A 15,371-nucleotide genomic window follows, 5' to 3' on the forward strand; every position below is an offset into this window, starting at 1 on the left:
AGGAAAGAGGTTGGGGCCTTGAAGCTAAGGGAGGAAAGAGGACAGAGGGAGATGAGCCTGTGGTCAGGATTTCAGTCAGGTGGGTTCTCGGCTTATGGGGGAGGGGAAGGCATTGTCTGTCAAGCTTGCCTTCAGAGAGGGGACACAGAGGGAAGGGAGTTTTGATGGTGCCCAGTGTTCCCAGTGGAGCCTTCTCCACTGCGGTTGCAAGCTGTCCTCCCACAACCGGGAGGTCTGGACGCCCACGTGGGAAGAATTGCTGAGCCTTCTTGGGCGAGAAGAGAGATGCTGGGCTTGCACCTCACTTCCCAGCACACTGGCCCAGTGTCCTCCCTCGCCCCTTCCTTCTCCACTTATCACATGCACCCCTTTATTCTGGGTGTGCACCAATGGTTTTCGCTCGGCTGGCCTTGGTGGAGACATGACCCAAGTCCCGGGGTACATGGGGCTCCATCCACTGCTAGCAGATGATGAAATAACTCAACTAGTGAAGGTCATGCAGTACACGAGCATGACCAATCAGCCTGGACACCAGTGTGTGCGTTTCTAGGTCAGACGAGTTTCTGGATCAGTGAGGTCAATGGGTTATGTCATAAGGGCACAGTTTCAAGTCAGCTGACCCAGGTTCAAGCTCTGACTCAGCTACTGTGTCACTCGACTCGTGACTTACGTAAATTAGCTAACCCCTCTGAGCTTATTTCCTTATCTGGAAAATAGGATTATCATCCACGTCATGTTAGGACCATGAATCAAAGCGTGAACTGAAAACGAAATTGTGAGCTACGAAAGGCCGCGATGACGCGGAACAGCGCAAAGGTGAAGCGCGAGGCGTCTGGAACTTGGGTTCTAGTTCTACTGCTCACGGGTGCTGGGGCCGTGGCCAGCACCAAAACTTTTTTTCAATATGGACTTTGTTTTTTGGAGCAGTCTTAGGTTCACAAAAACGTTGAGAAGAAATTACAGAGACTTCCACATGCCCCATCTCCCCGCCTCCCCAGCCTCGGCCACCATCAACATCCTGCCCAAGAGCGGCACGGTGGATCTACATTGTCACCCAAAGTCATCATCACCCAGAGTCTACGGTTTACCTTAGGGTTCACTCTTGATGTACTTTCTGCGGGTTTCGGCAAACGTGTGATGGACATGCATCCATCATTACGGTACCACACAGAGTGGTTTCACTGCCCCAAGAACCCGTTTTTCACCCCCTTTCATCCCTCCCTCTCCTTTAACCCTTGGTGACCACCGATTTTTTACTGTCTCCACAGTTTTGCCTTTTCCAGAATGTCATTACAGTTGAAATTATACAGTATGTAGCTTTTTCTAGATTGGCTCCTTTCATTTAGTAATATGCATTAAAGTTTCATCCACGTCTCTTAATGGCTTGACAAATCATTTCTTTTTAGCACTGAATAAAATTCCATTGTCTGGATGTACTAGGGTTTATTTATCCATTCACCTTGGACATCTTGGTTGCTTCCAAGTTTGGGCAGTTATAAATCAAGCTGCTATAAACATCCATGTGCAGGTTTTTGTGTGGATATAAGTTTTCAATTCATTTGAGTGAATCCCGAAGAGCATGACTGCTAGATCGCATGGTTACTGTAGTTTTTCCTGGGCCTTCTCTTCTTCACTGGTAACATGGAGATGACGATTGTGATGTTTAATAGAACAAAATCACATGAAGCACTCAGCACAGTGTACAGAAAACAGACAGTGGAATCCATGCTCCATGCTTGTTAGACAAAATATAGCACTAATGTGAGAGATGTGAGTCCCAGCACTGACTGAGGGAAGTGACATCTGAGTACATCTTGGTCATGTGTCATCTGTCCACAGTCCGAGAAGGCACAGGGCAACAAGAACCCTGGAAGGCTAGTGGGGTACCACTGCCTTTGTCGAAGAAAAATGCGGTGGTCTCCTGAGCAGCCTGAGATGGGGGAGGGGAGGCTGAGCTAAGCCCATGGTCCCACAGTGAAGTTTGTCCCAGGTTAACAAGTCAGGGTCTCGGCGGGATCGTGTACCCTTAGACATTTGCTGTCCTCCCATGTGTCCCTCTCCTTCCCAAGCCTGCCCCTCAGGCAGCTTTCCCAACCCCCTTCCTCCACTTGACTCATCTGAAGCTAAGCCCTGCCCATAACCAGAAGCTGGGAGGTAACAAAAACAAAGCTTTTTCTCTTTTCACCTACTTCCTGTGAACTTACTTCATTGTTCCCAGAATTACCAGGTCACCAGGAAGCTTTTGCTAGCTCAAGGGGTTTTTTGTTTTTTTGTTTTTCTATTTGCTTCTCTGGAATCAAGGCCTACTTGGGGTCTAGACCTATGTAAAGTGTGAGTCGATGGTATTTTTTTTGGAACCCACGTCTTCGGTATGTTTTTGGAGAAGCTGAGTGAGCAGGTGGGACTGAATGACAAAATGAGGTGCCCAGCACGGTGTGTGGTTTGCAGAAGACGCTGCATTCTTTTCTGTAGAAGGGACTGAAGGCATGTTCTCTGAGCCTCCAGCACGGGGCCATGTTAGCTGGAAACGATAATGGTGGTTCGGTTTTGTTTACATCCCACCTTTCCTTCTCCGGGCTGCGATGGAATTATTAAGTGCTCTGAGTCAAAACTCCGGGAGCTTGTGCTTACTTGTCACTGCCAGCAGCTCCTTAGTTTCGCCTTCTGTCAAATGGGGTCATCAGGTCATCAGTGTGCCCCTCGCCTCTGCTCCCGTCCCCCTCCTCGTGGAGAAAAGCTTGGGGAGAAGCAAGAACGAATGGCTCTACCCTTTCCTTCTGGAAGTAAACTCCTTTGAAAAGCTGGTGTTTCTGCCAGTGCTGCTTATAACGTGTGTGTGTGTGTGTGTGTGTGTGTGTGTAGGAGGCTGCAGGCTAATAGGCCAACGTAGGTACCATTCCAGTGACATTACTTCAGCGTCACCTCCAAAGTAAAGGTGTTGGACTTCTGACTTCTTTAAACTTTTCTAGATCCGTTTTTAAATACTTTTCTAAGTGACCTTAGCACTATCCAGTAGCAGCATCTGCGATGATGGAAATGTTCTCTAAAGCTAAGTTGCCCAGGAATGGCAGCCGGGAGCCCCGCATGACCACCGAGCCCTTGAAATGTGCCTAGTGTGGACAAGCAGTATGTTCGTATTTCATTTAATTCTAATTAATTGACATTTAAGTAGCCACAAAGGGCTAGTGGCTTCCATACCAGACAACACAGGTCTAGGGAGCAGACTTCTGTCTCTTTAAAACTATGTTTTGTCATTTCTACCTGAAAAGGCCACCACGCATCCGTCCACTTCTCATTTTCGCGGTGTCCACCCTCGGGCCAGGCCACCACCATCTTCTCTCTGGTTTCCCTTCTCTCCCTTTTGTCTACGATGGTCTTTTGCCCGCAGCACAGAGTGATCTTCTTAAAACACTAAATTGACCAAGCTATTCCTCTTCTCCAAACCTTTCGATAATGTCCCCATGGCAGTAAAATTGAAAACCCTTCATGAGGGCCTGCAAGTGTCTACACACGCTGAACCTTGCACCCTCAGGCCTCACCTTGCTCCCGTATCCCCCTCGAATCCTGACCCTTCAGGCTCCTGAAAGCCACCAAACCCTTTTTCAGCTCAGGTTCCTCGCATAAACTTTCCATTTGATCTAGAGCCGGGCTGTCTAATACAATGGCCACTAGCCACATGTGGCTTTTTAAATTAAATACATACATTTAAGTTAATTGAAATTAAATAAAATTAAATATTCAGTTCCTCAGTCACACGAGACACATTTCAAGTGCTCAGTAGTCACATGTGACTTGTTGCTGCCATATTGGACAGATATGGAATATTGCCATCACCACAGAAAGTTCCTTCGGGCAGCACAGTGCGGGAATGTTCTTCCCCACCCTCAAGCTTGGCTAATTCCTACCCATCCTTCAAGTCTCAGCTTAAATATCACATTCCCACAGAGGTCTTTTTTGATCCTCCATTCTAAATCGAGAGCCCTTGTTTTCTTTCTTATAGAGCTTGCAATTTTTCTCTTTAGTTCTTACAACTGTTTGCAAAGTTATAGCTCTCGGTGTGGGTCTCTAATGTATGCGTCTTCTATTAAAGTCTGAGACAGTGTCTTTCTTGTTTACCAATCAATTCCCGGCCCCTATCTCAGTGCCTGACACTTAGTAGACGCTCATTCGATTTGGGCGAATGAATGAAATAACGAAACATCATTTATTTGCGTTACCAAGCACTAGGTAAAGAGCAAGAGCTCAGATGCCGTGTGGTCCTGGAATGAAATCCCGACTTCCATGCTTATGTTAGCCATGTTAACCTTTCCCAGGCACCATCTTCCTGCACGCAGGAGGGAGTGCTGCTATTATCCAGCTCAGAGCAGCGTCGTGAGCGGTGGATGAAATACATAAAGCCGTTAGCACGTGGTCGGTGCTGCACGTATGTGCGTTTCTCTTCCTTTATCACATCCCCTATGTCCTTCCAGCCTTCTCTGTGGTCCCCTCCCCCTCACACTGCATCTCTGGCTTTGGCCTCTAAGTCTCTCATCCCTCAGTCTCACCGCCCCTTCTAAGTGGCCTTTAGTTCCCTTTAAGCTGCCGTAACTTGATAGATAGCCTGTCTTGTTGGGCCTCTCCTCACTGCCCTCCCCATCTTTGGCTGTTAAATTAGCCTGACCCACCTACCCAGCGGAACTCATAAAGGTATACTCTGATCCGAGAACTGCTTTCAGAATAGCAGGTGTGCCAGCACCTGGCCTAGAGCAGCCCCGTTCTTCCTCTAGGGCATTCTCAATCAATTCAGATATGTGGACCACGTGTATTAGCATCTCCTTCAGTACTTATTTAAAATTCAGCTCCCTGGGCCCCAAAGCCTGACCCGTTTAACCTGAGAGGGCCCTGGAAGCTGTATTTTCAGTAACTGGCCTAGGCAATTCTATTGCTCTAGCTCAAGCTTCTCGGTGTATAATATTTAGCCCCAGAGAGCGCTGGGAGGGTTCTTCCAATAGGTCACTGGCTCACTGGCTGATGCTCCCATTAATTTGTATAAAATTTTGCTGTAATATCAAAAGATTATTTACCAAATACCTACCTAGTGAGTTAAGTGAATTACTATTATTTGAGACTCATAAATTCATATTCGAGATTTACTGAGGTTCACAATGGACCCTCGACTCACTGTTCTTCCAGGAAAAATGTGCCCAGGCAGGATGGAGGCATCCTGTGGACTTCATGGGGTGCATGTCCACAAAAGTCACTGATAGTCCCCACAGACACTCAGAAGGACTCGCTATATCACTGTTATCTTGAATTGGTCATGATTGTAAATTGCTACCATTTCGGATGTTAATAAAGACTGATTTTTGGTTCATCATTGTCGATTTAGTTTATTATGAGTTGCACCCCTATAGTATATAGGGGTACAGATTGACATCAACACAGTGGGGCCTATACATTCCCAATATTAGATTTTAAGATATGCGGCTTACTATTCGAATATGAATAACTTAAAGCTAAAGTAGATGTGTGTGTGTGTGTGTGTGCGCGCGCGCGTGTAATTCCTCCAAAATTTGCTTTAGAATATTTTATCATTTTATTGCCGTGAGTTTGTTTTCCGCGTGATGTGTAAGGGGCGGGGTTAGTGGGCTGCATGCAGAGTCCTTTAACCAGCCCTGCTATTGTCTCTTTTATTGCCGTGGGAAGAAAAACCGATCTTCCCTTGGCACCCAGGCCTCCCTCCTTCAGTCAGAACTGCCAAGTCCTCAGGCACCTGCCTCAACCCCTTGCAGAGTTTTTCTCCACTTACCATTTTCCTCAGTGATCATCCTGAAAAGGCACAGCCCAGCAGTCCTGGCTCGGAGTTTTCATGGCCTTCAGAAATCGCGGTTTGGAAGCACCCCCAGCCTCTATTTCCTTTCCTTTTTTCCCAGGGTCCCCTTGACTCTTCAGCACATTACATGGGAAATCACAGGGCCTGGCGGCAGCCCTGAGCTGGCTGCAGATCTCCCTGCAAAAGTTCCCCTGGGTTCGGGAATGGTTTCCACATGTCGACTCCTTGTCCTGTGTTAGTTTCAATGCTGGGCTGTTATACAGAGAATCTTAAACCCTCACCGCGGCACAAGCCTGCAACGTGGGGCTCTCGTGTCTGTCTCCTTTGTGCAGATGAGGGAACTGGGGTGGGAGCTGAGCCTCCCACCAGGGACCCCTCCCTCACCATCTCAAGAGGTCTGCACCTGGGCAGCCCCTCCTGTGCCTTTCTTCCTGTTTTGACTCTGCCTTATCCCATTTGCGTTAACTTGCACAAAAATTGCAACATTCTGCTGGTTTGCAAATGTAGAACAGATTTAATTTTTTTTTTAAATACTGAGAGGATCGTTTACATATAGTGGAATGCATAGTTCTTAAGTGCACCATTCAGTGAGTTTAGATAGATGCTTAACTCACGGCTCCATTCAACAGACAGAATGTTTTCATCGCCCCAGGAAGATCCTCCTGCTCTTTCCCAGTCAATCCCCACCCTTCAGAGGAAACCGCTGAGGAACGTGTTTAGTTTTAAAACCATCCAGAGTGTCCAAGCAGCTGGAAGCAGCAGAAGGAGCCGTGGGGAAAAGCAGAGAAGCAGAAACCGGATAACGAGAAAGAAGCACAAGTATTGTCACTGTCCTAGCTGCAGCCTGTAGCCAAAGTTTATTCATTCTCCCCTCATCCGAGTGAAGCAAACATGCCTTTTGCTCTTTTCTTCTCTTTCCTTCCGAAGGAAACAATTTCCAAGAGAGGGTCCCAGGCAGTTCCAGCATGTCTCCCTGGTGGCTGTTCTCGCCTGGACTCAGAACCTACCCAGCTGCCCTCACCTTGGGACTTGCACCCAGCTGAGTTCCCACTGTCCTCCACAGCTCTCAGCTGCTGCTCCGATGCCCCCTCCTCATGCTGCAGCTTCAGAATCCCAACTGGAGCCCCTTCCTTGGGTGCAGCTGGATCAAGTTAACAGCAAAGTAAGACACATGGGTACAGCCGAGAGGCCCAGTTGAAGAAATTCGGCAAGGGGCCATTCACTCGAACAGCTGAGACTGCACCCAGGCCCCCTTCTGCATTCCTGCTGAGAGTCTGTTGACATCCTGTTCAACATGTCTGTAAAAGTGGCCCTGTTATGCTCATCTTGGCGTTGTTTATGATAGTAAAGCAGCTTGGGAACAGTCAAATGTCAGCACTGGTGGATTCATTAAATAAACCATGGCGCCATCCATACAATAGAAAACTATGTATCCGTTTAAAATAACATTGAGGCAGAATATTAATAGACATGGAAACCTGTGTGAATATATTGCTAAGTTTTAAAGGCATCTCACAAAACAACAAAGCCTTAAGAGTTGTTTTGTGTGTCAGGATTAGGGGCGATTATTACATTCTTCTGCCGATTTGCCAGTACTGTGTGGAACAAATATGTAATATTAAATAAAAGTTATTTGTTGAAGGTGCTCGGTATTACACTGTTCAATCCCGAGGCACAGGAAGCATGGGAATGCTACCACAGCAATTTCCCCTCCAGAACGAAGGAGAGCACACTGCACTTCCCACGACCCCCAGGTCAGGGGTCTGTGGCTGCCTTACCGTCATGCAGAAGGTCTTACTCTGTCCAAGAACCTGCACACATATCACATTGGAGGGGACTTGCCAGTTTACACCCCGAGGAAGGCTCTCTGTGTCACTGCTCTTGCACGTGGCCACCTGCCTCCGCAGTTTTTTTTTTTTGTTTTTTTGTTTTTTTCCCATTCCCTCTGCCCAAAGAGCCCTCTGTCATGGCTCAGCATATTCAGTAAATTCTATCCAGGGGAGCCCAATCCAATCACATGAGCCCTTAAAAGCAGAGTACTCTCTCTAGCTGGGGTCAGGATAGATGTGGCAGAAGAAGAAGTCAGATTCGAAGGATGAGAGGGACTCTACCCCCACTGCTGGAGGGGGCCACGTGGAAAGCAAGAGGGGGACTGTGGGTGGCCTCTAGGAGCAAAGACGGACGACAGCCAGGAAGGAAGAGGACCTCAGTCCTACCACCACGAGGAACTGAATCTGACCAAAAACTTGAATGAGCTTGGAAGCAGATTCCCGGGGGGCCTCTCGAAAGGGGTGCGGCCCTACCGACGCCTTGATTTTAACCTTGTGAAACCCAGCTGAGCCACACTGACCTATAAAAGTGAGGTGTCTTAACTCTCTTGGTGGCTTCCAAATATGCAATATGGTATTATTAACTACAGTCATCATGGTATACGTTACAATGTGTTGTTTTAATGTACTAATCCATAGTGATTTGTTACGGCAGCAACAGAAATCTAACACAGCATTTTCAGCACCGGCACAAATGCCATAAAGCCTTCTTTGTTTCCTTCATCTATAGGCGAATCCTCAAAGTATTCTGCCCCTCCACCCGGCATTAGGGTTATTTGCGTACGCGTTCTATTTCTTCTACTAGACTGTGGCAGACTCAGGGCAGTATCTGAGGCTGTTTCATCTTTATTTTTTTTTTCCTTCGAGGATACAACACATTCCTCATATGTAGTCAGTACTTAATTTTTGTTGGAAGGATGCCTCATGACCTGTATGAATGGTTATTGTTTAAGAAAACGAATTACTGTGACAGTTTGGAATTGACGGATAGACTCTAGGAATATTTGCAAATATAGAAAGGAATAGCTGACTGATGATGAATACTGACGGCATAAGATAAACGGGAATGTGCAAACGTAGGAGTCACTAATTTTTGGGTGCTTGGAATCTGAGTGTTCTGGCAGTTGGCTCTGAGATGTAAGTTCATACACGAAATGAATAGGATTAAAATTTATGATCTAAAATGTTTTAGAATATAACCTCTTAAAAGGTTCAACTTCTGGTAACACGAAGTTTTAATTAAAAGCATGTTCTTTTGTTTCAAATTGGATATAGTTCTTGTATAAAACATAACATAATGTTTTGACACCTTTCTCAAAAGAAAGAAAGGGAAACCCCCAAGTTCCAGAACTGAAGAAAGAACTAAAAGCAGAACGTCAAGAGCGAGAGCTCCAGAAAGACCTCACATTCTCTGTTGTCCTTGGTCTCTGGGTGACTGTATAGAGGAGACTCTCCCCAACATCCTCTAATGTTGACATAGGAATGAAGAAGCAGAGTGAATCCACGGCGTAATGAATAAAAAGTTAATTGGTACCTAAATAATGGATAAAATAAGATACCTCAACAGAAAAAAAAAAAAAGAAGCCACTAGTGAAAGAAGATATATTACCTGCAAAAGAATGACAATTAGACCGACATCGAAAAAATATATTATAAGAACTGGAGAGAATAGCTGCTACCTGGAATTTAATATCTAGCTAGATCATCATTTGAGGATGAGGGCAAAATAAATACACTTTTACAAAAATACAGCAGCAAGTAATGGGAATGCTAAAACAAGGAGGAAGTACTTACAGCAACATGGAGGAAGAGGGTGAAGGGTAGAGTCAACGCATTCTAAGGTTCTTATACTGTTTGGTGACAGCAAAGAAATATTAATTAAACAGGCTTTGCTAAACACAATGTGCATGTTAAAAATTTAACCATTACCTCTAAAAGAGTAGAAATATAATGTAGCACTTTCAAACTAGAAGAGAGAACAGAGTGAGCAAGGAAAGAAAAAGCTCGATTAAACAGATGGAAGACAACGAGAAAAAGAGAACTAAAGAACACGGTCAATAGAAAAACACAAAATGAGATGACAGAAATAAATCAAAAGGTATTATTAGTCACATTGCTGTAAACACGTTATTTGCCAACACATATGCACACACACATGCATTTCAAATATACTGTCTGTAAGAGACCCAAATAAAACATAACATGAACAGTTGAAAATAAAGGAGCAAAGAAGACATGACCAGAAATACCAATTTGGCATGTCGGTCTTAGGCCAAATTCTCACACACTGCAAGAGGATGGATGTTCAAATACGTTGTTTATCATAATAAAAGATTGGAAACAGCATAAATATCTATTAGCATGGGGATTTAAAAATTAATTTTGGCTATACGTATAATAAAGCACAATAGAACAGACAAATGACTGAACTAGGTCAAATGGGCCGAGCTGGATACATATTAAAAGCATAATGTTGAATGGGAAAACAAGTTACAGAAGGCTATCACCATATGACACCATGAAAGTGGTTTTTTCCCAAAGGAAACTTTTTGTTACAGAATAAAATTGTACAAATCATAATAAACAGTTCAACGAATTTTTACAGTGACATGCCCTCGTAACCAGCACCCTGATTAAGAAATAGAGCATTTCCAAGCATCTCGGAAGACCCCCCACCCCGTCTCTCTCCTCCAGTTACTACATCCCTCCAGAGGCAACTTAGCATAAACCGCTAACCCTATAGAATGGTTCTTGCCTATTTTTGAAATTTATGTTCCTAGAACGATATACACGAAAAGTGTGCACTCATTTTGTGTCTGGCTTCTTTGATGCCATACTGTATTTGAGAGATGCATCCCATCGAAGTATGTAGCTGTGTTAACTCCTTCTTTTGGCTATGGTATGAATATACCACAACTCATTTCTGCACTCTACCTTTGGGACTTGTTTTAGTTTGGGGTTATTACAAGCGCTGCTGCTATGATCAATCTGGACCCTTCTTTTGTTGGGTCGGGGATACGCATACCTTCAGCTTTAGCAGAGACTCCCAAATGGTTCTCCAAACTGGTTTTACCAATTTACTTTCCTAGCGGTGCATGAGAGTTCCACATACTTTGCACTGTACTCACACTCCCAACTTTTTAGCCTTTTTCATTTTAGTCATTCTGGTGGTTGATGGGTGTGAATTTTAAAACTCTCACACGCAAGTACTATACATTGCCAATGGGCATATACACAGTAAAATTATAAAAACATAAATGGGCGAAATATATATCAACCTTGGAATATTGATCACCTCAAGGCAAAGAGGAAAATCTGAGGGTTGGGTGATAAAATGGGAGGCTTCAACTACTTATAACATTAATTTTCAAACATAGGAAACAAATATGGGCAAGCAAATATTTTTAGAACTAGGTGGAAAGTACATATGTGTCTTTTATTTTTCTCTATATCACCTATGTTTGATACATACTGTAATTAATTTTTTTATTTAAGAAAAGGTTCTTAAAGGAAAAAATAGGCCCTCCACAGGGAAGCAAACAAATTCACAGTGTATCTGGTTATAAAGACAATAGTCAAAACATGACCAATAAACCAGACATTCCACTTCTGGCTGTTAATTGTCTCAATACATAGAAATGTTTTAAGAAACTATAGCATAAAATCAATAATTACGTGGGTCTGATAAAGGACTAGAAGCAAATATCACAGTTGAGTATCACCATTTATATTATTTTTGCAGGGAGGGTAATTCATTGTTCTGGTGTAGATATCTCATGAATGCCCATTTAGAAATAAGAATTTTCAGATATGTTCTTGCAATAGGCAATTCCTATTCTACAGAGAGATAAACAAACTTGCTACATACTTACTGATACTATGAGGACATACGGGGACAGTAAGAGCAGCAGAAAAAATGAGTCAGGTTTTAATTCTGCCACTGCCATCTCAGGAGTCTTCAGTCACTTCCCTGATATCACAGGGGTAGGTGGGATAGACCAGAGTTTCTCCACCTCAGCAAAGTTGATGTTTGGGCTAAATGACTCCTTGTTTCATGTTAGTGTTACAATCCTGACAATAGGTCTCACTATTCTCCTTTTACAAATAAAGAATCTGTGGCTCAGAGGACAAGTAATTGGTCCAAAAGAAGAGAGTTATTTGGCTGTCAGAGCAGAGTAGAGCATCCATGTGCAGCCACCCTCTTTCCAGCGTGACCCTGAGCATGGCCCGGCACCTGGCCCTTAAGAGGCACACGGCGTGTATTTGAGGAAAGAGAGATCCTGATTGTGGGAGATGTGGGACTGAGGACTGAGCTGCTTGAGAGCCAGTGTCCTCATCAGCTGGTGTCCACAAATTACTAGCAACACTACCACAGCTAAATCTCCCAGAGAGGTGGCACTTCTGGCCTCCTGGGGCAGAATGGGAGTGAGGGATGGGGCAGGGCGGCTGTTACCAAGTTAATGTGGCTCATAGGAAAGCCTAGACCCACTTCAGAGCCACCAGCTACCATGGGGCCAATGCCACCAATCCCAGAGCCTATGAAGCACATAGGATTCTTGCAAGAAGTCTTTAGCACACCTCCAAGAGGACAAAGAACACTTCCAGTTGGTTTTTCCTCAGACCCATGGCTCTCGAAGAGTGTGGAGAAAAGGGGCAAGACCCCATGCATACATTCTGTATGTACATCTTGCAACTGGTCCAACCTAATAGGGCCTTCCTCCTACCATTAAGTGACAATCAGGGCGTCCCAGTGGGTGTGGGGGAAGGGACCCTGGGGTAATTGTCAATGGTGCGTTCCCCTCCCCCTCCTGAGACCTTCTGGACATGCTTTTGGTCCTAATAAGGCTGTTCTGGGTTTGGAAAGAGATGAAGAGTCTTTCTTCTGTGGAAGGTACTTTCCTTCTGGCAATGATGTCTGCCTCTTTCCCTTGAATTTAGAGACTGGGAGACAGGGGGATAAGAAGAAAGAGCAGTGTGTGTGTGCGAGTGTGCGTGCATGTGCTCGTGTACGCACGCATGCGTGTAAAAGTAGAAACTTTTCTGCCAGCTACTGAGTTCAGTGCTTTGGCTGCACTTTCTGATACCATCCTCCCCACAACTCTATGGAAGAACCATCATTATCCCCATTTCACAGATGGGGAAGCAGAAGGACAAAGATTTAAGCAAGTCACCCAAGATCGCACAACAGCTGAGTGAGGGAGCCAAGACTCGAACACGTCGGTCGACTGCACAGCTAGCGCTCGTGACTGCTCTGCCGTCTTCTCCCCCCGAGCCTCTGTTTCTTCATCCGTAAAATGGGTGTGACTGTTACGCATACCTCATAGGTTTATCGCAAGAGTTACGCAGAACAATGCAGAGCCAAGTGACTTGCATGAGGACGTCAGCTGCTGTCTTTACCGACGAAACTGAACATTCGTGGGTAATGAAAGGAAGAGATCACTGCCTTTGATAAAGGCCTGGAAGGACAGCTGGGTGAGCCCAATGGGCCTTTCCCGCAACCTCACCTGTGCTACTTAGTCAGCCATGCGGGCTGAGAGGCAGCCTTCCTCTCTAACCCAGTACGCTGGGGAAAACCACATTTGTGTGAGACGTTGTGATATGCTAATAAATAATGTTTGTCATTTGTGCCAAAATATACTAACTTGAGCTGGTCTTACCTGGTTTAAGACCACAGCTCTCCGTGTGCTGCCAGCTCACCCAACACCCACTGCGGGTGGTTGAGAGTTTGACTCATTCTTGCATCTTCCCTCCCACCGATGTTTTGGAAAGCTTACTCTTGATCCCCTGGAGGTCTGTCCCCTTTAAGGCATGATCAAAGGCCTGGAAATGACAGCTCCGCACTCTTCAAAGTGGTTTGTAACCCTACTCTCTCTTACAATCCTCACAGCAGTCTGGCAGGTAGATGTGATTATCCATGCCTATTACAGATGAAGACTGGGCTTCAGAGGAGCTGAGTGACTTGCCAGGAGAGAAGGGGTGGGGAGGAAAGGAGAAGCAGAGGAGTTTGGCCAGCCCCGCACGGTTACAGTCAGTTCCTAAACAACCAGGTGTGGGCTGAGGGGCTGCCTGCCATTGCCCCAGAGCAGGAACTCAGGCCGGCCTCAGCGGGAAGCAAGGAAAGGCAGCATCCCCTCCCCTCTCCTCCCCTCTCCTTCTCTCCTTTCCCTTTCTCCTCTCCTCCTCCTCCTCCTCCTCCTCCTCCTCCTCCTCTTCTTCTTCTTCTTCTCTTCTTTTCTCTCTCTCTCTCCTCTCTCTCTCTCCCCTCTCCCTTTTTCTCCTCTTTGGCAGGGAGAATACACAGTTTGCTCTTTTCAAAGAAATTATCTTTCTTAAATCTCTCAAACTCTACATTTCAATCCTTTATTCCTTTGATGAGCTAAAGGTGGCAAGATCAGTTTTTGCCAAGTCTTACATAGATGACTTAGCACCTCACTTTGCAGTGAGAGGATGTTTCGCACTTACTGTTCGGTGTACGCCTGTGAGACTTAAAAAAGAATCCCATTTTAGCATTCTGTTCTAGGAGCATAGGCAGCAGCAAGACCTATGCCCCTCCTTGCCATGGTATTCATCTTGGGCCCCAGCTCTCCATAACATCTCCCCAAACAGCGTAACTAGGTTTTTATTATATCCCCCAGCCATCTGACCTGACTGCGGAAGAGAAGGCTCTCTTGATGAGTGGATGTGTGCTTTAGTTTAAAGAGTCTGGACCAGAAGTCAGAGCCTTGTTGTAAGCCTGTATCTCTCATAAAGGGCTGCGAGACCCTATACCAGTCAGTTACCCTCTCTGGGCCTATGTTTCTCAGCTCTAAAACAAAGAGTTTGAACTTGATGGTCTCCAAGGTCCTTCTAGCTCTGGGATGCTGAGTTGGTCTGGGGGATTGTGCGAGGCCAGGGCCAGGTCAGTTCAAGGGCAGAAATGACGCCAAAAGCCCTTTGGGCAGTGCCTAACATTTCCACTCCCATCAGAGGGCTGCTTTGTTTCAGATGACAAGATTATCATAGGATCTGTCTCCTGCCTTAGGGACAAACATGCCCCTAGTTCAGGATAGAGACAAAAAAAGGGCAGGACCCTGGGCTTGGGGGCCCAGAGTGATGTCAAACCTCTGCTGGTCCAGGAAGCTGTATGTTCTGAATAGCTTTATCCCAGGAGCTAAAATGGGCAGTAAACAGAATGGTTTCTAGGCTCCCCCTCAGCTACAGATAAAAATATCATGGACTCAGGGATGTTCCCAGTCATAAATCAATCAGCCAGGACTATTTCTGTTCTTATCCCTTGCCCAGGGCTCCTCCTGAGGACGTCCATTCATCCTGTCCTGGTCTTCCAGGCACCTTAGCTCCGGAGTAGGAGGAGGTCCATCCTCTGCTTTTGGACAGCAGTTCAGCAGCTCAGCCAGGCCAGCGTCAGGGCCCTATTCCTGCCTATAGGTGAACACATGGGCGCTCAGTGCTTCCACCAGCCTCTGTGAGCCTGCTCAGCCTGAGTCCTCTCTGACAGGGTGATCACCTCCCAGGACGCGCCAGCTTGCCCGGCCTGCCTGGCTGAGTTGCGGCCCATGGGCTGCGGGGGTTTTTGAGGAGTAAACATCCCTGAGGAAGCCCTCTGCCTGGCTGTGGGGAAGGCTTCTTCTTCATGTCATTTCAGAGATTAAAGCCTCACCTCCTAAGGCCACCGCAAGGATTGGATGAGACCCTATGAGCACTAAATTTGACACTCTGCAGGTTGCAGACAC

This window comes from Rousettus aegyptiacus, unplaced genomic scaffold (genome assembly GCF_014176215.1).
Source record: "Rousettus aegyptiacus isolate mRouAeg1 unplaced genomic scaffold, mRouAeg1.p scaffold_m13_p_7, whole genome shotgun sequence".
Taxonomy (NCBI): domain Eukaryota; kingdom Metazoa; phylum Chordata; class Mammalia; order Chiroptera; family Pteropodidae; genus Rousettus; species Rousettus aegyptiacus.